The following is a 26668-nucleotide window of genomic DNA, read 5'->3' as shown; positions in this document are numbered from 1 at the left end:
TGGGAGCTTTGGTATAATCCCCATGGTCCTTACGGAGTCTCCAGCATCCTCTAGGACGTAAGAGAAAATAAGATTTTAAACCTACCGGTAAATCTTTTTCTCGTAGTCCGTAGAGGATGCTGGGCGCCCGTCCCAAGTGCGGACTACTTTTGCAAGACTTGTATATAGTTTTGCTTACATAAGGGTTATGTTATAGTTTTCATCGGTCTCCGACTGATGCTATGTTTTTTCATACTGTTAACAGGTTAGTTTATCACAAGTTATACGGTGTGAATGGTGTGGGCTGGTATGAATCTTGCCCTTGGTTTAACAAAAATCCTTTCCTCGTACTGTCCGTCTCCTCTGGGCACAGTTTCTCTAACTGAGGTCTGGAGGAGGGGCATAGAGGGAGGAGCCAGTGCACACCCATACCTAAAGTCTTTCTTAAAGTGCCCATGTCTCCTGCGGAGCCCGTCTATCCCCATGGTCCTTACGGAGTCCCCAGCATCCTCTACGGACTAGGAGAAAAATATTTACTGGTAGGTTTAAAATCTTTTATTTTTTTTATCACAAATGTTTGCAAATGGAGAATGCATGGCTAGGTCTATTTCACATTCATACATTGTGGTAATTGAATGAAGTAGACTTGTATCACTTGGAATAGGCCATCTGTAGGTGGAATGTGGGTTGGCTCTTAGTATTGCTTTTCCTGTGTTCTTCTAACTAATTTGTAAAAACAGCTAAAATTGTGTACATTTGGCCTGTTTTTCTTTCTACTGTATTAACCACAATAACATTAATTTTCAGTAATTTCCAGTCACCTTTGACCACCTCACAGTTAACAAAATTTTTCATCAATATTGTCCAAGGGCTGGCTGGCTAAGCAAAAAGAGCAGGGGGAAAAACAGGGCAGTTTAAAAGACATTAAACATTGCCACACAGCAGTTGCAGACAAGATTTAATAAACTATACGACCTATAGAAACCAATAATGTTTTCAGTAATCAAGAACTAGAATAGAGGCCTCATGGCAGTACAGGGAAATGGAGATAGAGTATGTATGTAGTAGAAGTTTTGATTGAGAAAATTTAAGATGATTGATTAGTTAATTTAGATAAATTTGTCTTCGAAACAGTTAAGATAGAGCACAGGTTCTCAGACTCGGCCCTCAGGACCCCACACAGTCTATGTTTTGAAGGTCACCGGTAGATTTTAAAATTGTGACAGTTGGTGATACACAGTGCAGCTGCTGGGTGGCATGGAAAACGTGAACCGTGTGGGGTCCTGAGGACCAAGTTTGAGAACCACTGAGATAGAGGGATAGGCTGATTTGGAGTTTGCAGCTCTTAGCTTTTCTTTCATTGCAACCCTTGTCAGGAATCCCTGACTATTAACATTGTGTCAATTAATGTAAATGACTGATTAAGAAAATGTAAGATAGTTTATTAGTTAATTTAGATGATTTATTTTTTATTCCGCCAATTTAACATAGAGAGAGGCTGATTTGGCGTTTGCAACTCTGCTGCAACTATTAATTTCCTTGGCTTCTCTTTCATTCCAACCCTCATCAGGAATCCTTGCCTAATAACATTGTATTAATTAATTTAAATGATTGATTAAGACAATATAAGATGACTGATAGCAACTATTCTTTTTCTTGGCTTATTTGTAACCAATTAACTGACGATTTTATTCCCCAAAAACTGTTTAGAAATTGTCAGGTTTCTTTATTAGTGAATTAGGTGAAGAAGGAAGGAAAAAAACGTATCCTTCCACACTAACAATTTCTATTATATCACCATCTTTACTGTCTGATATGTCAGACTCACAAATAGCTAACATGGTCACCCCTAGACTCTCCTCAGGAATTTGTGAACACACTGGGCCTTATTCAGTGCTGCTATTGTAAGCAAATCAGCCAATGTTTTCTTACTGTGCATGCATCTAAATCAGTGCACATGCGCAGCGAGTGAATTGTGATTCCGGCCGCACCGAGAACTTAGTCGCAAAGTGAGTGACAGCATTTGGGGTGGTAATGGGGACTGGTCATCAGGGCCGTCTTTTCGTATGGGCTCAATGGGCTCTTGCCCAAGGGCCCCAAGAGAATAAGGGCCCTAGGCTGATAGCTGAGGGTCCCCTCTTTCCAGGGGTACCAGATTTTTGAAAATCGGCCCTGGGGAACCAGAGATATCTGACTTGAAAGCAGTGGTCCCCATCCAAGCCTGTTAATTGCTCTTCCCAGCCAGATATTTCGGGTTCTGTCTGACTTTGAGTATTTATAAGGGTATAAGCCAAAAGCCGGGACTCTCCACTTTTAGTGGACACTGGCAGCTTGTTTCTACTATGCCCAGAACCAGAGATATCAGCCTTCAAGCAGCTGGTCCCTGCTCCAGTTCCACATGCCTAATATGCAGTTTTAGATTTTCGTTGGTGAATTGCTCTGGCTCCTGAACTCTGATCCCCAAGTCCCCAGAACCTTCTGAAAGGTGGAACTCTCTAGTATTTTATTCCAAAGCTAAGAAATATATTTTCAGGAACTTGAGATATCTGCAGTCAAGCAAGCTGCCCTCCCACCGTAAAATGATATTAAGCCCACTCCACTAGCCACCCCTCCCCTACGTATTAAACACCCCCTACCACCCTAGAAGTCATGTACCAGGGCTTCTTCATTCAGCACAATGACCCCTTCTACAGTTTAGCCCATCTGTGCAGTAAAGGAGTAATTAGCAGAAATCACTGCTTCTGGTCCTACATGCTGAGCAGAAGATAGAACACCCCCTACTGCCCGCGGGACATCAAAGCTGCTGCTGATAGCTCCTCCCACCCCTACCGCTGGAGCATGGGTAGGGGGCCCAATGCATTGCTGTGCCCAGGGGCCCACACTGCTGTTAAGACGGCTCTGCTGGTCATCCAAATGCAGGCATGTCATGGCCATTCAGACTGCATTTTCTAGGCATGTATAAATTATTGTGATCTTGCTTGCATCATGGGAAAGCAGCACAGCCTACGAGTCTTCAGAGGCACTCAGACTCTGCGACATGTTCCAATTTGTTATGATGGTACCGATGTATCATCAATTATATGCTGTTGGACAGAAATGATGTGACTTTAGTGGGCTTCCCTATGCTCAGGTTAGCTTCTGCCAGGGGCGGATTGGCCCACCAGGACACCATGACAGATTCCGTTGGGCCGGTTCCATATCCCCCTCAGCCAGGCTGATTCACACTCAGGCTGGGCTGGCTCACACTGCTTCCAGTACTTGTGATTCATTGGAATGCAATCCGAAAGTTAGGCTAGGAAGGACTTCCAGGTGCCGCGAGCCATGAAAACTGTTCTACCAATGGGGGACCTGGAGAAAGTTAACCATCCCAGCAGCATCCTCTCCCTGACCCCAGCCAAAGGTCTCTTTAACGAGCCCGGCCCAGGAGCAGCAGCAAAGCGATGGTCGGAGCCAGGTTCACTACACCCGCTGCCACCCCAGCTCCCGCACTCTCACTGAACTGGCCAGAGCGGCGACTGAGCACTGAAAGGGACCCAGTAGAGAGGTTATTTTTAATTACATTATTTGCATTATTATGTTGGTGTAAGGGTTAGGGCATCCCCGGTCACAGTGTATGGTTTGGGGACTGGACAGGAGCGGGATGTACTTTGTTCTCAGGATGCCAGCTGATCAGGCTGCACTCACAGCCAGCCCTGGGACAATCTCTAATGCAACGTCCTTCAGCCCTATAGCTGCCCAATGTCTGTCCATGATGATGGGCCTGTTTTTATAATGCGGTGGCTACATATGTAATGCCGTGACTACGTATATGTAATACAGTGGCTACTGGGGCGGATTGGCCCACCAGGACACCATGACAGATTCCGATGGGTTGGTCCCATTCCCCCCTCAGCCAGGCCGATTCACACTCAGGCTGGGCTGGCTCACACTGCTTCCAGTACTTGTGGTTCATTGGAATGTAATCCGGAAGTTAGGCTAGCGGGCACTTCCAGGTGCCGCTAGCCGTGAAAAGTGGTGATGCTGTTCTACCAATGGGAGACCTGGAGAAAGTTAACCAGCCCAGCAGCATCCTCTCCTTGGCCCCGGCCAAAGGTCTCTTCAACTAGCACGGCCCGTTGGAAAAAACGCAGGCGTGTCCAGGCATTTGCAGGGCGGGTATCTGACGTCAATTCCGGGACCTCCGTCGCTAGAATCATCGCACAGGATAAGTAACTACAGGGCTGGTCTTGTTTTGCACAAAATGTGTTTGTGTCGCTCGGCGATCGCACACTTGCAAAGCAAAAATACAATGGCAACAATGCGTTTTCACGGCTGCTAAAATTAGCTAGCGAGCGATCAACTCGGAATGAGGGCCACAGTCACAGGTAAACATTAGCGTAACGTAAAGCAAAGAAGGCCCCAACTGTGTCTATCTCAGAATCAGGACCTCTGAGGAGTGACCCCGTCCTCTTGATAGGCCACTCCCCCTCAACAGACTCCGCCCCATTAGGGCTGCTTCCATAAATTTACCGGGCTGGTGTTCGATCCTAATCCACCCCTGAGTGGCTACGTGTGTAATGTGGTGGCTACTTATGTAATGTGGTGCTATTTGTATAATGCGGTGCTATACGTGTAATGTGGTGCTATTCGTGTTTTGTGGTGCTATTTGTGTAGTGCGGTGCTATACATGTAATGCAGTGCTATACGTGTGATATGGTGGCTATGTATATAATGTGGTGGCTGTGTATGTAATCAGCGGTGGATTGGACAGATTCTGATGCACTGGTCCTCTGTGTCTGTGTTTCACTACTTGTGTGTGCTCCCTTCCTGTACTGTGCTGTATGTAGTGTGTGCTCCCTCCTTGTACTGTTCTGTATGTAGTGTGTGCTTCCTCCCTGTACTGTTCTGTGTGTAGTGTGTGCTCCCTCCCTGTACTGTGCTGTATGTAGTGTGTGCTCCCTCCCTGTACTGTGCTGTATGTAGTGTGTGCTCCCTCCCTGTACTGTGCTGTATGTAGTGTGTGCTCCTCCTCCCTGTACTGTACTGTGCTGTATGTAGTGTGTGCTCCTCCTCCCTGTACTGTGCTGTATGTAGTGTGTGCTCCTCCTTCCTGTACTGTGCTGTATGTAGTGTGTGCTCCTCCTCCCTGTACTGTGCTGTATGTAGTGTGTGCTCCTCCTCCCTGTACTGTACTGTGCTGTATGTAGTGTGTGCTCCTCCTCCCTGTACTGTGCTGTATGTAGTGTGTGCTCCCTCCCTGTACTGTGCTGTATGTAGTGTGTGCTCCTCCTCCCTGTACTGTGCTGTATGTAGTGTGTGCTCCCTCCCTGTACTGTTCTGTATGTAGTGTGTGCTCCCTCCCTGTACTGTAAGTAGTGTGTGCTCCCTCCCTGTACTGTGCTGTATGTAGTGTGTGCTCCCTCCCTGTACTGTGCTGTATGTAGTGTGTGCTCCCTCCCTGTACTGTTCTGTAAGTAGTGTGTGCTCCCTCCCTGTACTGTGCTGTATGTAGTGTGTGCTCCCCCTCCCTGTACTACTGTTCTGTATGTAGTGTGTGCTCCCTCCCTGTACTGTTCTGTAAGTAGTGTGTGCTCCCTCCCTGTACTGTGCTGTATGTAGTGTGTGCTCCCCCTCCCTGTACTGTTCTGTATGTAGTGTGTGCTCCCTCCCTGTACTGTGCTGTATGTAGTGTGTGCTCCCTCCCTGTATTGTGCTGTATGTAGTGTGTGCTCCCTCCCTGTACTGTGCTGTATGTAGTGTGTGCTCCTCCTCCCTGTACTGTGCTGTATGTAGTGTGTGCTCCCCCTCCATGTACTGTGCTGTATGTAGTGTGTGATCCCCCTCCCTGTACTGTGCTGTATGTAGTGTGTGCTCCCCCTCCCTGTACTGTGCTGTATGTAGTGTGTGCTCCCCCCCTGTACTGTGCTGTATGTAGTGTGTGCTCCCTCCCTGTACTGTGCTGTATATAGTGTGTGCTCCCTCCCTGTACTATGCTGTATGTAGTGTGTGCTCCCTCCCTGTACTATGCTGTATGTAGTGTGTGCTCCCTCCCTGTACTGTGCTGTATGTAGTGTGTGCCCCCTCCCTGTACTGTGCTGTATGTAGTGTATGATCCCCCTCCCTGTACTGTGCTGTATGTAGTGTGTGCTCCTCCTCCCTGTACTGTGCTGTATGTAGTGTGTGCTCCCCCCCTGTACTGTGCTGTATGTAGTGTGTGCTCCCCCCCTGTACTGTGCTGTATGTAGTGTGTGCTCCCTCCCTGTACTGTAAGTAGTGTGTGCTCCCTCCCTGTACTGTGCTGTATGTAGTGGGTGCTCCCTCCCTGTACTGTATGTAGTGTGTGCTCCTCCTCCCTGTACTGTACTGTGCTGTATGTAGTGTGTGCTCCTCCTCCCTGTACTGTGCTGTATGTAGTGTGTGCTCCCTCCCTGTACTGTTCTGTATGTAGTGTGTGCTCCCTCCCTGTACTGTAAGTAGTGTGTGCTCCCTCCCTGTACTGTGCTGTATGTAGTGTGTGCTCCCTCCCTGTACTGTGCTGTATGTAGTGTGTGCTCCCTCCCTGTACTGTTCTGTAAGTAGTGTGTGCTCCCTCCCTGTACTGTGCTGTATGTAGTGTGTGCTCCCCCTCCCTGTACTACTGTTCTGTATGTAGTGTGTGCTCCCTCCCTGTACTGTTCTGTAAGTAGTGTGTGCTCCCTCCCTGTACTGTGCTGTATGTAGTGTGTGCTCCCTCCCTGTACTGTGCTGTATGTAGTGTGTGCTCCCTCCCTGTACTGTGCTGTATGTAGTGTGTGCTCCCTCCCTGTACTGTGCTGTATGTAGTGTGTGCTCCCCCTCCCTGTACTGTTCTGTATGTAGTGTGTGCTCCCTCCCTGTACTGTGCTGTATGTAGTGTATGATCCCCCTCCCTGTACTGTGCTGTATGTAGTGTGTGATCCCCCTCCCTGTACTGTGCTGTATGTAGTGTGTGCTCCCCCTCCCTGTACTGTGCTGTATGTAGTGTGTGCTCCCCCCTGTACAGTGCTGTATGTAGTGTGTGCTCCCTCCCTGTACTGTGCTGTATGTAGTGTGTGCTCCCTCCCTGTACTGTGCTGTATGTAGTGTGTGCTCCCTCCCTGTACTGTGCTGTATGTAGTGTGTGCCCCCTCCCTGTACTGTGCTGTATGTAGTGTATGATCCCCCTCCCTGTACTGTGCTGTATGTAGTGTGTGCTCCTCCTCCCTGTACTGTGCTGTATGTAGTGTGTGCTCCCCCCCTGTACTGTGCTGTATGTAGTGTGTGCTCCCCCCCTGTACTGTGCTGTATGTAGTGTGTGCTCCCTCCCTGTACTGTGCTGTATATAGTGTGTGCTCCCTCCCTGTACTGTGCTGTATGTAGTGTGTGCTCCCTCCCTGTACTGTGCTGTATGTAGTGTGTGCTCCCTCCCTGTACTGTGCTGTATGTAGTGTGTGCTCCTCCTCCCTGTACTGTGCTGTATGTAGTGTGTGCTCCTCCTCCCTGTACTGTGCTGTATGTAGTGTGTGCTCCTCCTCCCTGTACTGTGCTGTATGTAGTGTGTGCTCCCCCCCTGTACTGTGCTGTATGTAGTGTGTGCTCCCCCCCTGTACTGTGCTGTATGTAGTGTGTGCTCCCTCCCTGTACTGTGCTGTATATAGTGTGTGCTCCCTCCCTGTACTGTGCTGTATGTAGTGTGTGCTCCCTCCCTGTACTGTGCTGTATGTAGTGTGTGCTCCCTCCCTGTACTGTGCTGTATGTAGTGTGTGCTCCTCCTCCCTGTACTGTACTGTGCTGTATGTAGTGTGTGCACCTCCTCCCTGTACTGTGCTGTATGTAGTGTGTGCTCCTCCTCCCTGTACTGTGCTGTATGTAGTGTGTGCTCCCTCCCTGTACTGTTCTGTATGTAGTGTGTGCTCCCTCCCTGTACTGTAAGTAGTGTGTGCTCCCTCCCTGTACTGTGCTGTATGTAGTGTGTGCTCCCTCCCTGTACTGTGCTGTATGTAGTGTGTGCTCCCTCCCTGTACTGTTCTGTAAGTAGTGTGTGCTCCCTCCCTGTACTGTGCTGTATGTAGTGTGTGCTCCCCCTCCCTGTACTACTGTTCTGTATGTAGTGTGTGCTCCCTCCCTGTACTGTTCTGTAAGTAGTGTGTGCTCCCTCCCTGTACTGTGCTGTATGTAGTGTGTGCTCCCCCTCCCTGTACTGTTCTGTATGTAGTGTGTGCTCCCTCCCTGTACTGTGCTGTATGTAGTGTGTGCTCCCTCCCTGTATTGTGCTGTATGTAGTGTGTGCTCCCTCCCTGTACTGTGCTGTATGTAGTGTGTGCTCCTCCTCCCTGTACTGTGCTGTATGTAGTGTGTGCTCCCCCTCCATGTACTGTGCTGTATGTAGTGTGTGATCCCCCTCCCTGTACTGTGCTGTATGTAGTGTGTGCTCCCCCTCCCTGTACTGTGCTGTATGTAGTGTGTGCTCCCCCCCTGTACTGTGCTGTATGTAGTGTGTGCTCCCTCCCTGTACTGTGCTGTATATAGTGTGTGCTCCCTCCCTGTACTATGCTGTATGTAGTGTGTGCTCCCTCCCTGTACTATGCTGTATGTAGTGTGTGCTCCCTCCCTGTACTGTGCTGTATGTAGTGTGTGCCCCCTCCCTGTACTGTGCTGTATGTAGTGTATGATCCCCCTCCCTGTACTGTGCTGTATGTAGTGTGTGCTCCTCCTCCCTGTACTGTGCTGTATGTAGTGTGTGCTCCCCCCCTGTACTGTGCTGTATGTAGTGTGTGCTCCCCCCCTGTACTGTGCTGTATGTAGTGTGTGCTCCCTCCCTGTACTGTAAGTAGTGTGTGCTCCCTCCCTGTACTGTGCTGTATGTAGTGGGTGCTCCCTCCCTGTACTGTATGTAGTGTGTGCTCCTCCTCCCTGTACTGTACTGTGCTGTATGTAGTGTGTGCTCCTCCTCCCTGTACTGTGCTGTATGTAGTGTGTGCTCCCTCCCTGTACTGTTCTGTATGTAGTGTGTGCTCCCTCCCTGTACTGTAAGTAGTGTGTGCTCCCTCCCTGTACTGTGCTGTATGTAGTGTGTGCTCCCTCCCTGTACTGTGCTGTATGTAGTGTGTGCTCCCTCCCTGTACTGTTCTGTAAGTAGTGTGTGCTCCCTCCCTGTACTGTGCTGTATGTAGTGTGTGCTCCCCCTCCCTGTACTACTGTTCTGTATGTAGTGTGTGCTCCCTGTACTGTTCTGTAAGTAGTGTGTGCTCCCTCCCTGTACTGTGCTGTATGTAGTGTGTGCTCCCTCCCTGTACTGTGCTGTATGTAGTGTGTGCTCCCTCCCTGTACTGTGCTGTATGTAGTGTGTGCTCCCTCCCTGTACTGTGCTGTATGTAGTGTGTGCTCCCCCTCCCTGTACTGTTCTGTATGTAGTGTGTGCTCCCTCCCTGTACTGTGCTGTATGTAGTGTATGATCCCCCTCCCTGTACTGTGCTGTATGTAGTGTGTGATCCCCCTCCCTGTACTGTGCTGTATGTAGTGTGTGCTCCCCCTCCCTGTACTGTGCTGTATGTAGTGTGTGCTCCCCCCTGTACAGTGCTGTATGTAGTGTGTGCTCCCTCCCTGTACTGTGCTGTATGTAGTGTGTGCTCCCTCCCTGTACTGTGCTGTATGTAGTGTGTGCTCCCTCCCTGTACTGTGCTGTATGTAGTGTGTGCCCCCTCCCTGTACTGTGCTGTATGTAGTGTATGATCCCCCTCCCTGTACTGTGCTGTATGTAGTGTGTGCTCCTCCTCCCTGTACTGTGCTGTATGTAGTGTGTGCTCCCCCCCTGTACTGTGCTGTATGTAGTGTGTGCTCCCCCCCTGTACTGTGCTGTATGTAGTGTGTGCTCCCTCCCTGTACTGTGCTGTATATAGTGTGTGCTCCCTCCCTGTACTGTGCTGTATGTAGTGTGTGCTCCCTCCCTGTACTGTGCTGTATGTAGTGTGTGCCCCCTCCCTGTACTGTGCTGTATGTAGTGTGTGCCCCCTCCCTGTACTGTGCTGTATGTAGTGTGTGCTCCTCCTCCCTGTACTGTGCTGTATGTAGTGTGTGCTCCTCCTCCCTGTACTGTGCTGTATGTAGTGTGTGCTCCTCCTCCCTGTACTGTGCTGTATGTAGTGTGTGCTCCTCCTCCCTGTACTGTGCTGTATGTAGTGTATGCTCCCTCCCTGTACTGTTCTGTAAGTAGTGTGTGCTCCCTCCCTGTACTGTTCTGTAAGTAGTGTGTGCTCCCTCCCTGTGCTGTGCTGTATGTAGTGTGTGCTCCCTCTTCCTGTACTGTGCTGTATGTAGTGTGTGATCCCCCTCCCTGTACTGTATGTAGTGTGTGATCCCCCTCCCTGTGCTGTATGTAGTGTGTGCTCCCTTCCTGTACTGTGCTGTATGTAGTGTGTGTGCTCCCTCCCTGTAGTGTGTGTGCTCCCTCCATGTACTGTGCTGTACATAATGTGCGCTCCCTGTACTGTGCTGTATGTAGTGTGCGCTCCCCCCTCCCTGTACTGTGCTGTGTGTAGTGTGTGCTCCCCCCCCCTCCCTGTACTGTGCTGTATGTAGTGTGTGCTCCCTCCCTGTACTGTGCTGTATGTAGTGTGTGCTCCCTCCTTGTACTGTGCTGTATGTAGTGTGTGTGTGCTCCCTCCCCTCCCTGACCTGTGCTGTGTGTAGTGTGCGTTCCCCCTCCCTGTACTGTGCTGTGTGTAGTGTGTGCTCCCTCCCTGTACTGTGCTGTGTGTAGTGTGTGCTCCCCCTCCTTGTACTGTGCTGTACGTAATGTGCGCTCCCCCTCCCTGTACTGTGCTGTACGTAATGTGCGCTCCCCCTCCCTGTACTGTGCTTTGTGTAGTGTGCGCTCCCTGTACTGTGCTGTGTGTAGTGTGCGCTCCCCCTCCCTGTACTGTGCTGTGTGTAGTGTGCGCTCCCTGTACTAGGGGTAATTCTAAGTTGATCGCAGCAGGAAATTTTTTAGCAGTTGGGCAAAACCATGTGCACTGCAGGGGGGGGGGCAGATATAACATGTGCAGAGAGAGTTAGATTTGGGTGGGTTATTTTTCTGTGCAGGGTAAATACTGGCTGCTTTATGTTTACACTGCAATTTAGATTGCAGATTGAACACACCCCACCCAAATCTAACTCTCTCTGCACATGTTATATCTGCCTCCCCTGCAGTGCACATGGTTTTGCCCAACTGCTAACAAAAATCATGCTACGATCAACTTGGAATTACCCCCACTGTGCTGTGTGTAGTGTGCGCTCCCTGTACTGTGCTGTGTGTAGTGTGCGCTCCCCCTCCCTGTACTGTGATGTGTGTAGTGTGCGCTCCCCCTCCCTGTACTGTGTAGTGTGTGCTCCCTCCCTGTACTGTACTGTGTGTAGTGTGTGCTCCCTCCCTGTACTGTGCTGTGTGTAGTGTGTGCCCCCCCCCTGTACTGTACTGTACTGTGCTGTACGTAATGTGCGCTCCCCCTCCCTGTACTGTGCTGTACGTAATGTGCGCTCCCACTCCCTGTACTGTGCTGTGTGTAGTGTGCGCTCCCTGTACTGTACTGTGCTGTGTGTAGTGTGTGCTCCCTGTACTGTGCTGTGTGTAGTGTGCTCCCCCTCCCTTTACTGTGCTGTGTGTAGTGTGTGCTCCCCCTCCCTGTACTGTGCTGTGTGTAGTGTGCGCTCCCCCTCCCTGTACTGTGCTGTGTGTAGTGTGCGCTCCCCTCCCTGTACTGTGCTGTGTGTAGTGTGCGCTCCCCCTCCCTGTACTGTGCTGTGTGTAGTGTGCGCTCCCCCACCCTGTACTGTGCTGTATGTAGTGTGTGCTCCCCCTCCCTGTACTGTTCTGTATGTAGTGTGTGCTCCCTCCCTGTACTGTTCTGTAAGTAGTGTGTGCTCCCTCCCTGTACTGTGCTGTATGTAGTGTGTGCTCCCTCCCTGTGCTGTATGTAGTGTGTGCTCCCTCCCTGTATTGTGCTGTATGTAGTGTGTGCTCCCTCCCTGTACTGTGCTGTATGTAGTGTGTGCGACTCCTCCCTGTACTGTGCTGTATGTAGTGTGTGCTCCCCCTCCCTGTACTGTGCTGTATGTAGTGTGTGATCCCCCTCCCTGTACTGTGCTGTATGTAGTGTGTGCTCCTCCTCCCTGTACTGTGCTGTATGTAGTGTGTGCTCCCCCCTGTACTGTGCTGTATGTAGTGTGTGCTCCCCCCTGTACTGTGCTGTGTGTAGTGTGTGCTCCCTCCCTGTACTGTGCTGTATATAGTGTGTGCTCCCTCCCTGTACTATGCTGTATGTAGTGTGTGCTCCCTCCCTGTACTGTGCTGTATGTAGTGTGTGCCCCCTCCCTGTACTGTGCTGTATGTAGTGTGTGATCCCCCTCCCTGTACTGTGCTGTATGTAGTGTGTGCTCCTCCTCCCTGTACTGTATGTAGTGTGTGCTCCCCCCCCTGTACTGTGCTGTATGTAGTGTGTGCTCCCCCCCTGTACTGTGCTGTATGTAGTGTGTGCTCCCTCCCTGTACTGTGCTGTATGTAGTGTGTGCTCCCTCCCTGTACTATGCTGTATGTAGTGTGTGCCCCCTCCCTGTACTGTGCTGTATGTAGTGTGTGCCCCCTCCCTGTACTGTGCTGTATGTAGTGTGTGCTCCTCCTCCCTGTACTGTGCTGTATGTAGTGTGTGCTCCCCCTCCCTGTACTGTGCTGTATGTAGTGTGCTCCTCCTCCCTGTACTGTGCTGTATGTAGTGTGTGCTCCCTCCCTGTACTGTGTTGTATGTAGTGTGTGCTCCCTCCCTGTACTGTGCTGTATGTAGTGTGTGCTCCTCTTCCGTGTACTGTGCTGTATGTAGTGTGTGATCCCCCTCCCTGTTCTGTGCTGTATGTAGTGTGTGCTCCTCCTCCCTGTACTGTGCTGTGTGTGTGTACTCCTCCTCCCTGTACTGTGCTGTATGTAGTGTGCGCTCCCTCCCTGTACTGTGCTGTATGTAGTGTGTGATCCCCCTCCCTGTACTGTGCTGTGTGTAGTGTGTGCTCCTCCTACCTGTACTGTGCTGTATGTAGTGTGTGCTCCTCCTCCCTGTACTGTGCTGTATGTAGTGTGTGCTCCCTCCCTGTACTGTGCTGTATGTAGTGTGTGCTCCCTCCCTGTACTGTGCTGTATGTAGTGTGTGCCCCCTCCCTGTACTGTGCTGTATGTAGTGTGTGCTCCTCATCCCTGTACTGTGCTGTATGTAGTGTGTGCTCCCTCCCTGTACTGTGCTGTATGTAGTGTGTGCTCCCTCCCTGTACTGTTCTGTAAGTAGTGTGTGCTCCCTCCCTGTACTGTTCTGTAAGTAGTGTGTGCTCCTCCTCCCTATACTGTGCTGTATGTAGTGTGTGCTCCCTCCCTGTACTGTGCTGTATGTAGTGTGTGATCCCTCCCTGTACTGTGCTGTATGTAGTGTGTGCTCCCTCCCTGTACTGTGCTGTAAGTAGTGTGTGCTCCCTCCCTGTACTGTTCTGTAAGTAGTGTGTGCTCCCTCCCTGTACTGTTCTGTAAGTAGTGTGTGCTCCCTCCCTGTACTGTGCTGTGCTGTATGTAGTGTGTGCTCCCTCTTCCTGTACTGTGCTGTATGTAGTGTGTGATCCCCCTCCCTGTGCTGTATGTAGTGTGTGCTCCCTTCCTGTACTGTACTGTGCTGTATGTAGTGTGTGTGCTCCCTCCCTGTAGTGTGTGTGCTCCCTCCATGTACTGTGCTGTACATAATGTGCGCTCCCTGTACTGTGCTGTATGTAGTGTGCGCTCCCCCTCCCTGTACTGTGCTGTGTGTAGTGTGTGCTCCCTCCTTGTACTGTGTAGTGTGTGCTCCCCCCCTCCCTGTACTGTGCTGTATGTAGTGTGTGCTCCCTCCCTGTACTGTGCTGTATGTAGTGTGTGCTCCCTCCTTGTACTGTGCTGTATGTAGTGTGTGTGTGTGTGTGTGTGTGTGTGTGTGTGTGTGTGCTCCCTCCCCTCCCTGACCTGTGCTGTGTGTAGTGTGCGTTCCCCCTCCCTGTACTGTGCTGTGCTGTGTGTAGTGTGTGCTCCCTCCCTGTACTGTGCTGTGTGTAGTGTGTGCTCCCCCTCCTTGTACTGTGCTGTACGTAATGTGCGCTCCCCCTCCCTGTACTGTGCTGTACGTAATGTGCGCTCCCCCTCCCTGTACTGTGCTTTGTGTAGTGTGCGCTCCCTGTACTGTGCTGTGTGTAGTGTGCGCTCCCCCTCCCTGTACTGTGCTGTGTGTAGTGTGCGCTCCCTGTACTGGGGGTAATTCTAAGTTGATCGCAGCAGGAAATTTTTTAGCAGTTGGGCAAAACCATGTGCACTGCAGGGGGGGGCAGATATAACATGTGCAGAGAGAGTTAGATTTGGGTGGGTTATTTTTCTGTGCAGGGTAAATACTGGCTGCTTTATGTTTACACTGCAATTTAGATTGCAGATTGAACACACCCCACCCAAATCTAACTCTCTCTGCACATGTTATATCTGCCTCCCCTGCAGTGCACATGGTTTTGCCCAACTGCTAACAAAAATCATGCTACGATCAACTTGGAATTACCCCCACTGTGCTGTGTGTAGTGTGCGCTCCCTGTACTGTGCTATGTATAGTGTGCGCTCCCTGTACTGTGCTGTGTATAGTGTGCGCTCCCTGTACTGTGCTGTGTATAGTGTGCGCTCCCAGTACTGTGCTGTGTGTAGTGTGCGCTCCCCCTCCCTGTACTGTGATGTGTGTAGTGTGCGCTCCCCCTCCCTGTACTGTGTAGTGTGTGCTCCCTCCCTGTACTGTACTGTGTGTAGTGTGTGCTCCCTCCCTGTACTGTGCTGTGTGTAGTGTGTGCCCCCCCCCCTGTACTGTACTGTGCTGTACGTAATGTGCGCTCCCCCTCCCTGTACTGTGCTGTACGTAATGTGCGCTCCCACTCCCTGTACTGTGCTGTGTGTAGTGTGTGCTCCCTGTACTGTACTGTGCTATGTGTAGTGTGTGCTCCCTGTACTGTGCTGTGTGTAGTGTGCTCCCCCTCCCTTTACTGTGCTGTGTGTAGTGTGTGCTCCCCCTCCCTGTATTGTGCTGTGTGTAGTGTGCGCTCCCCCTCCTTGTACTGTGCTGTGTGTAGTGTGCGCTCCCCTCCCTGTACTGTGCTGTGTGTAGTGTGCGCTCCCCCTCCCTGTACTGTGCTGTGTGTAGTGTGCGCTCCCCCTCCCTGTACTGTGCTGTGTGTAATGTGCACTCCCCCTCCCTGTACTGTGCTATGTGTAGTGTGCGCTCCCCCTCCCTGTACTGTGCTGTGTGTAGTGTGTGCTCCCTCCCTGTACTGTGCTGTATGTAGTGTGCGCTCCCCCTCCCTGTACTGTGCTGTGTATAGTGTGCGCTCCCCCTCCCTGTACTGTGCTGTGTGTAGTGTGCGCTCCCTCCCTGTACTGTGCTGTACGTAATGTGTGCTCCTCCTCCCTGTACTGTGCTGTGTGTAGTGTGCGCTCCCCCTCCCTCTACTGTGCTGTGTGTAGTGTTCGCTCCCCCTCCCTGTACTGTGCTGTGTGTAGTGTGCGCTCCCTCCCTGTACTGTGCTGTGTGTAGTGTGCGCTCCCTCCCTGTACTGTGCTGTGTGTAGTGTGTGCTCCCCCCCTCCCTGTACTGTGCTGTATGTAGTGTGTGCTCCCTCCTTGTACTGTGCTGTATGTAGTGTGTGTGCGCTCCCTCCCTGTACTGTGCTGTGTGTAGTGTGTGCTCCCTCCCTGTACTGTGCTGTGTAGTGTGTGCTCCCCCCCTCCCTGTACTGTGCTGTATGTAGTGTGTGCTCCTCCTCCCTGTACTGTGCTGTGTGTAGTGTGTGCTCCCCCCCCTCCCTGTACTGTGCTGTATGTAGTGTGTGCTCCCTCCTTGTACTGTGCTGTATGTAGTGTGTGTGTGCTCCCTCCCCTCCCTGTACTGTGCTGTGTGTAGTGTGCGCTCCCTCCCTGTACTGTGCTGTGTGTAATGTGTGCTCCCCCTCCCTGTACTGTGCTGTGTAGTGTATGCTCCCCCTTCCTGTACTGTGCTGTATGTAGTGTGTGCTCCTCCTCCCTGTACTGTGCTGTATGTAGTGTGTGCTCCTCCTTCCTGTACTGTGCTGTATGTAGTGTGTGCTCCCCCTTCCTGTACTGTGCTGTATGTAGTGTGTGCTGCTCCTCCCTGTACTGTGCTGTATGTAGTGTGTGATCCCTCCCTGTACTGTGCTGTATGTAGTGTGTGCTCCTCCTCCCTGTACTGTGCTGTGTGTAGTGTGTGCTCCCTGTACTGTACTGTGCTATGTGTAGTGTGTGCTCCCTGTACTGTGCTGTGTGTAGTGTGCTCCCCCTCCCTTTACTGTGCTGTGTGTAGTGTGTGCTCCCCCTCCCTGTACTGTGCTGTGTGTAGTGTGCGCTCCCCCTCCTTGTACTGTGCTGTGTGTAGTGTGCGCTCCCCTCCCTGTACTGTGCTGTATGTAGTGTGTGCTCCTCCTCCCTGTACTGTGCTGTGTGTAGTGTGTACTCCTCCTCCCTGTACTGTGCTGTATGTAGTGTGCGCTCCCTCCCTGTACTGTGCTGTATGTAGTGTGTGATCCCCCTCCCTGTACTGTGCTGTGTGTAGTGTATGCTCCTCCTACCTGTACTGTGCTGTATGTAGTGTGTGCTCCCTCCCTGTACTGTGCTGTGTGTAGTGTGTGCTCCCCCTCCTTGTACTGTGCTGTACGTAATGTGCGCTCCCCTCCCTGTACTGTGCAGTACGTAATGTGCGCTCCCCCTCCCTGTACTGTGCTGTATGTAGTGTGTGCTCCCTCCCTGTACTGTGCTGTGTGTAGTGTGTGCTCCCCCTCCTTGTACTGTGCTGTACGTAATGTGCGCTCCCCTCCCTGTACTGTGCTGTACGTAATGTGCGCTCCCCCTCCCTGTACTGTGCTGTGTGTAGTGTGCGCTCCCTGTACTGTGTAGTGTGTGCTCCCTGTACCATGCTGTATGTAGTGTGTGCTCCCTCCTTGTACTGTGCTGTGTGTAGTGTGTGCTCCTCCTCCCTGTACTGTATGTAGTGTGTGCTCCCTCCCTGTACTATGCTGTATGTAGTGTGTGCTCCCTCCCTGTACTGTGCTGTATGTAGTGTGTGCTCCCTCCCTGTACTGCGTTGTATGTAGTGTGTGCTCCCTCCCTGTACTGTGCTGTATGTAGTGTGTGCTCCTCTTCCCTGTACTGTGCTGTATGTAGTGTGTGATCCCCCTCCCTGTTCTGTGCTGTATGTAGTGTGTGCTCCTCCTCCCTGTACTGTGCTGTGTGTAGTGTGTACTCCTCCTCCCTGTACTGTGCTGTATGTAGTGTGCGCTCCCTCCCTGTACTGTGCTGTATGTAGTGTGTGATCCCCCTCCCTGTACTGTGCTGTGTGTAGTGTGTGCTCCTCCTACCTGTACTGTGCTGTATGTAGTGTGTGCTCCCTCCCTGTACTGTGCTGTGTGTAGTGTGTGCTCCCCCTCCTTGTACTGTGCTGTACGTAATGTGCGCTCCCCTCCCTGTACTGTGCTGTACGTAATGTGCGCTCCCCCTCCCTGTACTGTGCTGTGTGTAGTGTGCGCTCCCTGTACTGTACAGTGTGTAGTGTGTGCTCCCTGTACCGTGCTGTATGTAGTGTGTGCTCCCTCCTTGTACTGTGCTGTGTGTAGTGTGTGCTCCTCCTCCCTGTACTGTGCTGTATGTAGTGTGTGCTCCCTCCCTGTACTATGCTGTATGTAGTGTGTGCTCCCTCCCTGTACTATGCTGTATGTAGTGTGTGCTCCCTCCCTGTACTGTGCTGTATGTAGTGTGTGCTCCCTCCCTGTACTGTGCTGTGTGTAGTGTGTGCTCCTCCTACCTGTACTGTGCTGTATGTAGTGTATGCTCCCTCCCTGTACTGTGCTGTGTGTAGTGTGTGCTCCCCCTCCCTGTACTGTGCTGTACGTAATGTGCGCTCCCCTCCTTGTACTGTGCTGTACGTAATGTGCGCTCCCCCTCCCTGTACTGTGCTGTGTGTAGTGTGTGCTCCCTCCCTGTACTGTGCTGTGTGTAGTGTGTGCTCCCTCCCTGTACTGTGCTGTGTGTAGTGTGTGTTCCCTCCCTGTACTGTGCTGTGTAGTGTGTGCTCCCTCCCTGTACTGTGCTGTATGTAGTGTGTGCTCCCCCTACCTGTACTGTGCTGTACGTAATGTGCGCTCCCCCTCCCTGTACTGTACTGTGTGTAGTGTGCGCTCCCTGTACTGTGCTGTGTGTAGTGTGTGCTCCCTCCCTGTACTGTGCTGTGTGTAGTGTGCTCCCCCTCCCTGTACTGTGCTGTGTGTAGTGTGTGCTCCCCCTCCTTGTACTGTGCTGTGTGTAGTGTGTGCTCCCTCCCTGTACTGTGCTGTATGTAGTGTGTGCTCCTCCTCCCTGTACTGTGCTGTGTGTAGTGTGTGCTCCTCCTCCCTGTACTGTGCTGTACGTAATGTGCGCTCCCCCTCCCTGTACTGTGCTGTGTGTAGTGTGTGCTCCCTCCCTGTACTGTGCTGTGTGTAGTGTGTGCTCCCTCCCTGTACTGTGTGTAGTGTGTGTTCCCTCCCTGTACTGTGCTGTGTGTAGTGTGTGCTCCTCCTCCCTGTACTGTGCTGTATGTAGTGTGTGATCCCCCTCCCTGTACTGTGCTGTATGTAGTGTGTGCTCCCCCTCCTTGTACTGTGCTGTACGTAATGTGCGCTCCCCCTCCCTGTACTGTGCTGTACGTAATGTGCGCTCCCCCTCCCTGTACTGTGTGTAGTGTGCGCTCCCTGTACTGTGCTGTGTAGTGTGTGCTCCCTCCCTGTACTGTGCTGTGTGTAGTGTGCTCCCCCTCCCTGTACTGTGTAGTGTGTGCTCCCCCTCCTTGTACTGTGCTGTGTGTAGTGTGTGCTCCCTCCCTGTACTGTGCTGTATGTAGTGTGTGCTCCTCCTCCCTGTACTGTGCTGTATGTAGTGTGTGCTCCTCCTCCCTGTACTGTGCTGTGTGTAGTGTGTGCTCCCTCCCTGTACTGTGCTGTATGTAGTGTGTGCTCCCTCCCTGTACTGTGCCGTATGTAGTGTGTGCTCCTCCTCCCTGTACTGTGCTGTACGTAATGTGCGCTCCCTGTACTGTGCTGTGTGTAGTGTGTGCTCCCTGTACTGTGCTGTGTGCAGTGTGCGCTCCCTGTACTGTACAGTGTGTAGTGTGGGCTCCCTGTACAGTGCTGTATGTAGTGTGTGCTCCCTCCTTGTACTGTGCTGTGTGTAGTGTGTGCTCCCTCCCTGTACTGTGCTGTGTAGTGTGTGCTCCCCCTCCCTGTACTGTGCTGTACGTAATGTGTGCTCCCCCTCCCTGTACTGTGCTGTACGTAATGTGCGCTCCCTGTACTGTGCTGTATGTAGTGTGTGCTCCCTGTACTGTGCTGTGTGTAGTGTGTGCTCCCTCCCTGTACTGTGCTGTACGTAATGGCCCTCATTCCGAGTCGTTCGCTCGGTAAATTTCATCGCATCGCAGTGATTTTCCGCTTAGTGCGCATGCGTAATGTCCGCACTGCGACTGCGCCAAGTAATTTTGCAATGAAGATAGTTTTTTTACTCACGGCTTTTTCTTCGCTCCGGCGATCGTAATGTGATTGACAGGAAATGGGTGTTACTTGCGGAAACAGGCCGTTTTATGGGCGTGTGGGAAAAAACGCTACCGTTTCCGGAAAAAACGCGGGAGTGGCTGGAGAAACGGAGGAGTGTCTGGGCGAACGCTGGGAGTGTTTGTGACGTCAACCCAGGAACGACAAGCACTGAACTGATCGCAGATGCCGAGTAAGTCTGAAGCTACTCTGAAACTGCTACGAGGTGTGTAATCGCAATATTGCGAATACATCGTTCGCAATTTTAAGAAGCTAAGATTCACTCCCAGTAGGCGGCGGCTTAGCGTGTGCAATACTGCTAAAATCGCCTTGCGAGCGAACAACTCGGAATGACCTCCAATGTGCGCTCCCCCTCCCTGTACTGTGCTGTACGTAATGTGCGCTCCCTGTACTGTGCTGTGTGTAGTGTGTGCTCCCTGTACTGTGCTGTCTGTAGTGTGCGCTCCCTGTACTGTGCAGTGTGTAGTGTGTGCTCCCTGTACTGTGCTGTATGTAGTGTCTGCTCCTCCTCCTTGTACTGTGCTGTATGTAGTGTGTGCTCCTCCTCCCTGTACTGTGCTGTATGTAGTGTGTGCTCCTCCTCCCTGTACTGTGCTGTATGTAGTGTGTGATCCCCCTCCCTGTACTGTGCTGTATGTAGTGTGTGCTCCCCCTCCCTGTACTGTGCTGTATGTAGTGTGTGCTCCCCCCCTGTACTGTGCTGTATGTAGTGTGTGCTCCCTCCCTGTACTGTGCTGTCTGTAGTGTGCGCTCCCTGTACTGTGCAGTGTGTAGTGTGTGCTCCCTGTACTGTGCTGTATGTAGTGTGTGCTCCTCCTCCTTGTACTGTGCTGTATGTAGTGTGTGCTCCTCCTCCCTGTACTGTGCTGTATGTAGTGTGTGCTCCCCCTCCCTGTACTGTGCTGTATGTAGTGTGTGCTCCCCCTCCCTGTACTGTGCTGTATGTAGTGTGTGCTCCTCCTCCCTGTACTGTGCTGTATGTAGTGTGTGCTCCTCCTCCTTGTACTGTGCTGTATGTAGTGTGTACTCCCCCTCCCTGTACTTTGAAACATATAAGGTTAAATAAAGGGGGTTGTAGAATGAAAAATCAATAAAATCAGAAGTTGATTAAAGGCATGACTGCAGTGTCAGTAGACACTGAAAGTAGGCATATCAGTCCTTGTATATTCAGACGTATGGATGTACATCAGGGAGAAGCATTGTGGCAGCATATGCATAAAGTCGTAAAGCAAAGGAGGCCCCAACTGTTTCTGTTTCAGAATCAAGACCTCTGAGGAGTGACCCCGTCCTCTTGACAGGTTCCTCCCCCTCAGACTCTGCCCCTATTAGGGCGGCTTCTATAAATTTCCCGGGCTGGTGTTCGATCCCAATCCGCCCCTGGCTTCTGCCCATATTAGCATACTGTATAATCGCAATTGTGTACGGTAAACGATAGCAACAGCAGTAACAACCAATCTGAATCAGGCCCAGTTTGTTTTTCAGCCTTAGTGTTGTTCTTTTTTTTTGGCACTGATTTGTCTGTCTTAAAGGTGACACCTCTACTAGACACAGAGCAAGAAGGAGTTGCAGCATCATCATCATATGAGGTTACTGAAGAAAATGCCTGACTGCGTTTAGCCCCAGCTTCTGAAATAGCTATTCTTCTAGTGCATAAAATAGCAGTAGCAATGGCAGGACCGCCACTCACAGACAAAGGCCGTGGCCTGAGCCTCTGCTTGCCACTGTGTGTAGTGTATGGCATGTTAACAATTTTAAGTTTTTTTGGCAGTAAATGTTCTCTTTATTATTAGAGATTTGTTTTCTTTAACATTGTGAAATGTTTACATTTTAGGTGTCCTTTATTAAAAACTTTGTGTCCCCTGGACCATTTTTGGTAGATGTTGACTGGCAGCAGCCACAGCACTATTACTGGGATGCTGCTCCTGCTCTTCTATCTACTGATCCACTGCCTGGGGCCCCACTCCTTCCTCTAGGGCAGGGATGGGGAACCTTCGGCCCTCCAGCTGTTGTTGAACTACACATACCAGCATACCTTGCTACATTTTTGCTATTTGGCCATGCTAAAGCTGTTGCAGGGCATGCTGGGATGCGTGGTTCAACAACAGCTGGAGGGCCGAAGGTTCCCCATCCCTGCTCTAGGGGTCAGGTTCCAGGCTGTGTACTTGTATTATACATGGTAGATATGTTGCATTACACTGCACAAGTCTATTGTGTATTTCAAGCCTCTGTGGGGGTTGGCCACACCTCCTTTGTAGGCTGACCACACCCCTAAGTATGGGCCCCTATCACTGCATTCCCCCAGTGGGCCTTTCATGCCCCAGTCCGATTCTGCACAGTGCTATTTGTAATGGTGGAACCTACTGAATGTTATTTTTTAAGTAAGTACAGTACCTGAACAACAACACAAACTTTTTTATTTTTTTTATTTTTTTAAACACTGCAGTAAGTAACGGCAGCACCTACTGAATGTTATTTTTTAAGTACAGTGCCTGTACCTGTCCTGAACACACACCTTGTTTTTTTTATAATGATGATTTTCTTAACACTGACACAGTCACAGTGCTGCAGCCCACAGCCCTTAAATAATGACACTGACACAGTAGCTCCCACAGCCCTTAATCTTCCTTGACAGTCACACTGCAGTCCACAGCACTTCATTGATGACACTGAGGGATAAATTTACTAAGATGGGAGTTCTATTTAAGATGGGATATTGCCCATAGCAACCAATCAGATTGCAGGTATTATCTTCTAGAATGTGCTAGATTAATAAGTAGCATCTGATTGGTTGCTATGGGCAACATGCCATCTTAAATAGATCTTGGTAAATTTACCCCTGACAGTCTGACACAGTCACAGACAGTGCTGCAGCCTACAGCTCTAGTTTACTGATGATGATGCTAATGCTGTAGCTCACAGCCTTTACCCTGTAGCCCACAGCCCTGAACTGATGATGATGGCTGATACTGTCACAGAGGTGAGGCAGAGGCTTTCCTGTCATACTCCAGTATAATCCAGAGTTTTGGCTATAAAAATTATATGAAAAATACAAAGAATACATTATAAATATATTTTTTGCATTATTCTCTGTAGTAAGAAGTCCAGGACATCTCTGATCAAAACTCACCAAATTTCCAGAAGTATATACTGTTGCACCTTTGTATAATGCTAACATGAACCCTAGGGTGTAAATCTGGCTCTGGAGCCAGTCCCTCCTCAGCCATTTATCTCACCGCACGTCACTGAGTCACAGACAGTGTTTGTAGCCCTCACTCCTAGTTCACTGATGACACTGAGTGTGTGTAATGGTGCCCATACACTTATGAGATAATCGGTGCTAGCCTTCGATTTCGACCACATCTGTTAGAGAAATCGAAGGATTGTATGCACATTTTAGGTAGCTTGAGACGCGATGCGCGGGCACGCCGGTCGAATATCGCGTCTCAAGATATTATGTGCCACACTTAATACTTCTCGCATCGCAGTGCGATCACATGTGGTTTTAAGCCCACATGAGATATATCGCACTGTGATGTGCAATGGGTCCCACTTGGCGGTGACGTGCCCATCACGTGATTACCATGCAATCTATCGCATGATCGCATAGTAATCGCTTTGGCAGTTCAGGTGCAATTTCATCACACCTGAACTGTCGATGCGATGTCGCGGGGTATCGCACATGTGTATGGCCAGCATAACTCAGTATCCCAAATCTCTTATCACAATCACAGTAGCCCTTAATCACAGTCAGTTATATTTACACTGCAGCCTACCCCACACCCTCTCTCTATGGCATTCTGTGTGAAATGGCACCCAAACCACGACGTAGGGACTTTTATAAATCCAAAACATGGGAGATCCAACGCGGGGAGGATAGCATGTTGCCTTGTTTTCAGATTAGAGCCTGGCGTGAAATACTCCTTGCTTGGATGTACTTGGAAACGGGAAGTTTGGGTGGTTTTGGTTTCCTCTCAAAATGAAGCAAAACGTCATCATCCTGCTGACTGATTCTCACAGGGTTTTGGATTCTATAAAGGTCCGGTGATCAGGGCCATTTTCACTCTGGCTGAACGGATGTATCCACCTCAGTGCTGGGGACGTGGGCATAGGGCTGCTGGCTGCATCCAGTGACAACAAGGGGCGAGCTTCAATCGTTATCAGTCCAGGAGAGCTGGAGTATCTGACAAGGGTGATTTCATCTGTGCATGCATCCAGGGACTCTGCCCCAGTGTTAAAAAAAAAAAAGCCCAGTATACTGTGTGTACATCCAGGGGCTGGTGTGTCTCCAGGGATGCAGTCATCTGGTGTATGTGACAAGAAGGGGTGATCTCATCTGTCCATATACTGTGTGTAGGAGCTCTGCCTTCCCCGGTGTTAAAAAAAAAAACAACCCAGTATACTGTGTGTGTACATCCAGGGGCTGTTGTGTCCTATATTTCAGTATCAGCTGACGTCTGGTGTATCTGACAATAAGGAGTGATCTCATTTGTACATATACATATCATGCAGGGATTTCCGTATGTGTTTGTGTCTGTGTATATATATATATATATATATATATATGTAATGTGCATACCAGAAAGTGGAATCAATTGCGCATATCATAAAAAGTCTTGTCCTTTAGTGTATGGCCGACCCCAGTCAAAGGAGTTCCTCCAAATTTCAGCAGTATCAATAAGCAATAATTATACTGTCAGTTATATTTAAAAGGGTAACATTTATTCTTAAAACGTGTATACAGTATAATGCAACCATGAATTTGGTACATCAAAAAGCGAACAAATAAAAAAATATAAAAAGTAGCAGCTTAGCTTGTTAGCCAAAGGGCTTAAGATAGTGATGGTCTTATCAGATGGTCCGGGCAAGTCCATAGCAAAAGACTTGCCCCGGACCATCCCTCGTTGAGGGATCGACTAGTGTCGACAATCGATCCCTCAACGAGATCTTTCTCAAGACAGGCTTAATGTCAATGTCCACTTTATGGATGATGGTACAGAGCAAATTAAAAAAGTAGATCCATAATGTAAATATCTATCAAAGAAGAGAAATACATATAAGGTAACTTAGACCATGCCTCCCAGGTCCCTGGGGGCGCAATGGACAACTATTGAATAGACACCCTAATTACAAGTAGGTGTCTCTCCCCTTAATACCAGTGAAAAGACTCAATATAAATATAAAGGTTCACCATATGTGAATAATGCATCCGAAGACAATAGACAGATAACACTCACTGTCACATTAATAGTTGCATCATATGTAAGATAAATAGAACAACAAGGTTATCAGCATCATAGCTACAAGAGACAAAGTAAATATATAAATTGAAATAGCGTAACCAGAAGACGTTCAGATACAATAGCATTAAATGCAATAAGACACTTACTGATACAGAAGTCAAATGTTACTTCTTTCATCATGGTAAAAAATCCAAATAGATAGTGCTACAAACAAAATAGCAACCACTTAGTAAAGCAACCTAAAGAATGTCACCAGCAATAGGGTAAATGAAGAGCATAGTGTACTTACTGAAACGGGTGTCGTACGGTATGCCGGCGCTCGTGCTCCCGGCGCCTAGCATACCGGCGCCGGGAGCCCGACCGCCGGCATACCGACAGCGTGGAGAGCGCAAAGGAGCCCCTTGCGGGCTCGCTGCGCTGCACTCGCCACGCTGCGGGCACGGTGGCGCGCTACGCGCGCCACACTATTTTATTCTCCCTCCAGGGGGGTCATGGACCCCCACGAGGGAGAATAGTTGTCGGTATGCCGGGTGTCGGGATTCCGGCGCCGGTATACTGTGCGCCGGGATCCCGACATTCGGCATACAGAAGACCACCCACTGAAACATCTCTTTGCCACAATGCACCATGCCTGACGAAGCCGTCCTCGGTGAAATGTGCAAGTAGCATGCTATAATGGCTACCTGACCAGTTTTAGTAAGGACTCTAAATTTATGTGCTCATTGACAACTGAGATCCTTTAATTATCCACAACAGTATCATGATACTACTAAGGGAAGTACAGTATAAAAATAAGATCATGTATGATTGGTATAGAACAGGGGTGTCCAACCTTTCACCTTCCCTGGGCCACATTAGAAGATGAAAATTTGGTTTGGGCCACACATAAAATAAAATAACAGTAACGATACCTGATCATCCAAAAAAAAAACATAGAAAACATAGTTGACATATTAAACTTACTTGGAAATGAAGTTAGTGAGATGTTTGACATTGTTTCTCAGCCACCAATGCATCCCCCCCCCACACACGCACACTGTAGTCCTCTTCCTCTCCTCCTCCTCTCCCCCCCCCCCACACGCACACTGTAGTCCTCTTCCTCTCCTCCTCCTCTCCCCCCCCCACACACGCACACTGTAGTCCTCTTCCTCTCCTCCTCTCCCTCCCCCCCCCCCCCTCCACACTGTGCTTCATCAAGGGCCCACAAAGTTCTCCCGCTGGGCTGAGCGCCGTGCTGCTGTCACGTGTGCCACTATGCAGTAGAGGAGGGCTACACTGACTGACAGCGGACCCCAAACCCCCCCCCCCCCCCTCCCGGACACATTGTACTGCAGTGGCACCTGACTTCATCCTCGTTACCCCCTCCCCCCGAACCAATCTGTACTGTGGAGTTTAGACACCGCCGGCCTCATTTTACTGCTGCAGTGCTGGACATCAAGTCCATCCCAGCTCCCAAGAAACCCCCCGGACACTGTATTGTGGCGTGGCGCTGGACTTCAGACCAGACCCTCCCTTCCCCCGACACTGTACAGCGGTTCAGACCTCCTCTCTTCCCCCCCCCCCCCCCCGGGACACTGTACAGCGGTTCAGACCTCCTCTCTTCCCCCCCCCCCCCCCGGGACACTGTACAGCGGTTCAGACCTCCTCTCTTCCCCCCCCCCCCCCGGGACACTGTACAGCGGCGCGGCCACGGACTTCAGACACACACACCCTCCCCCCGGCTCACTTACGAACCAATTTCTCCGCTGGGCTCCTCTACTCTCGTGCTGCTCAGTCACGTGTGCCGCTATGCAGTGGAGGAGGGCTACACTGTGACT

General features: G+C 50.5%; 1 protein-coding gene across 2 annotated transcripts in view; it reads left to right on the top strand.

The window, feature by feature from the left end:
• The window catches only part of SERPING1 (serpin family G member 1), a 232059-nt gene that overhangs the window by 163232 nt on the left and 42159 nt on the right, over nucleotides 1-26668 (top strand). The gene's annotated exons all lie outside the window — the stretch shown is intronic.

Source organism: Pseudophryne corroboree, chromosome 3 (genome assembly GCF_028390025.1).
Source record: "Pseudophryne corroboree isolate aPseCor3 chromosome 3, aPseCor3.hap2, whole genome shotgun sequence".
NCBI classification, from domain to species: domain Eukaryota; kingdom Metazoa; phylum Chordata; class Amphibia; order Anura; family Myobatrachidae; genus Pseudophryne; species Pseudophryne corroboree.
Note: the sequence above shows the minus strand (reverse complement) of the source record. Positions and strands in the feature narration are given on the sequence as shown.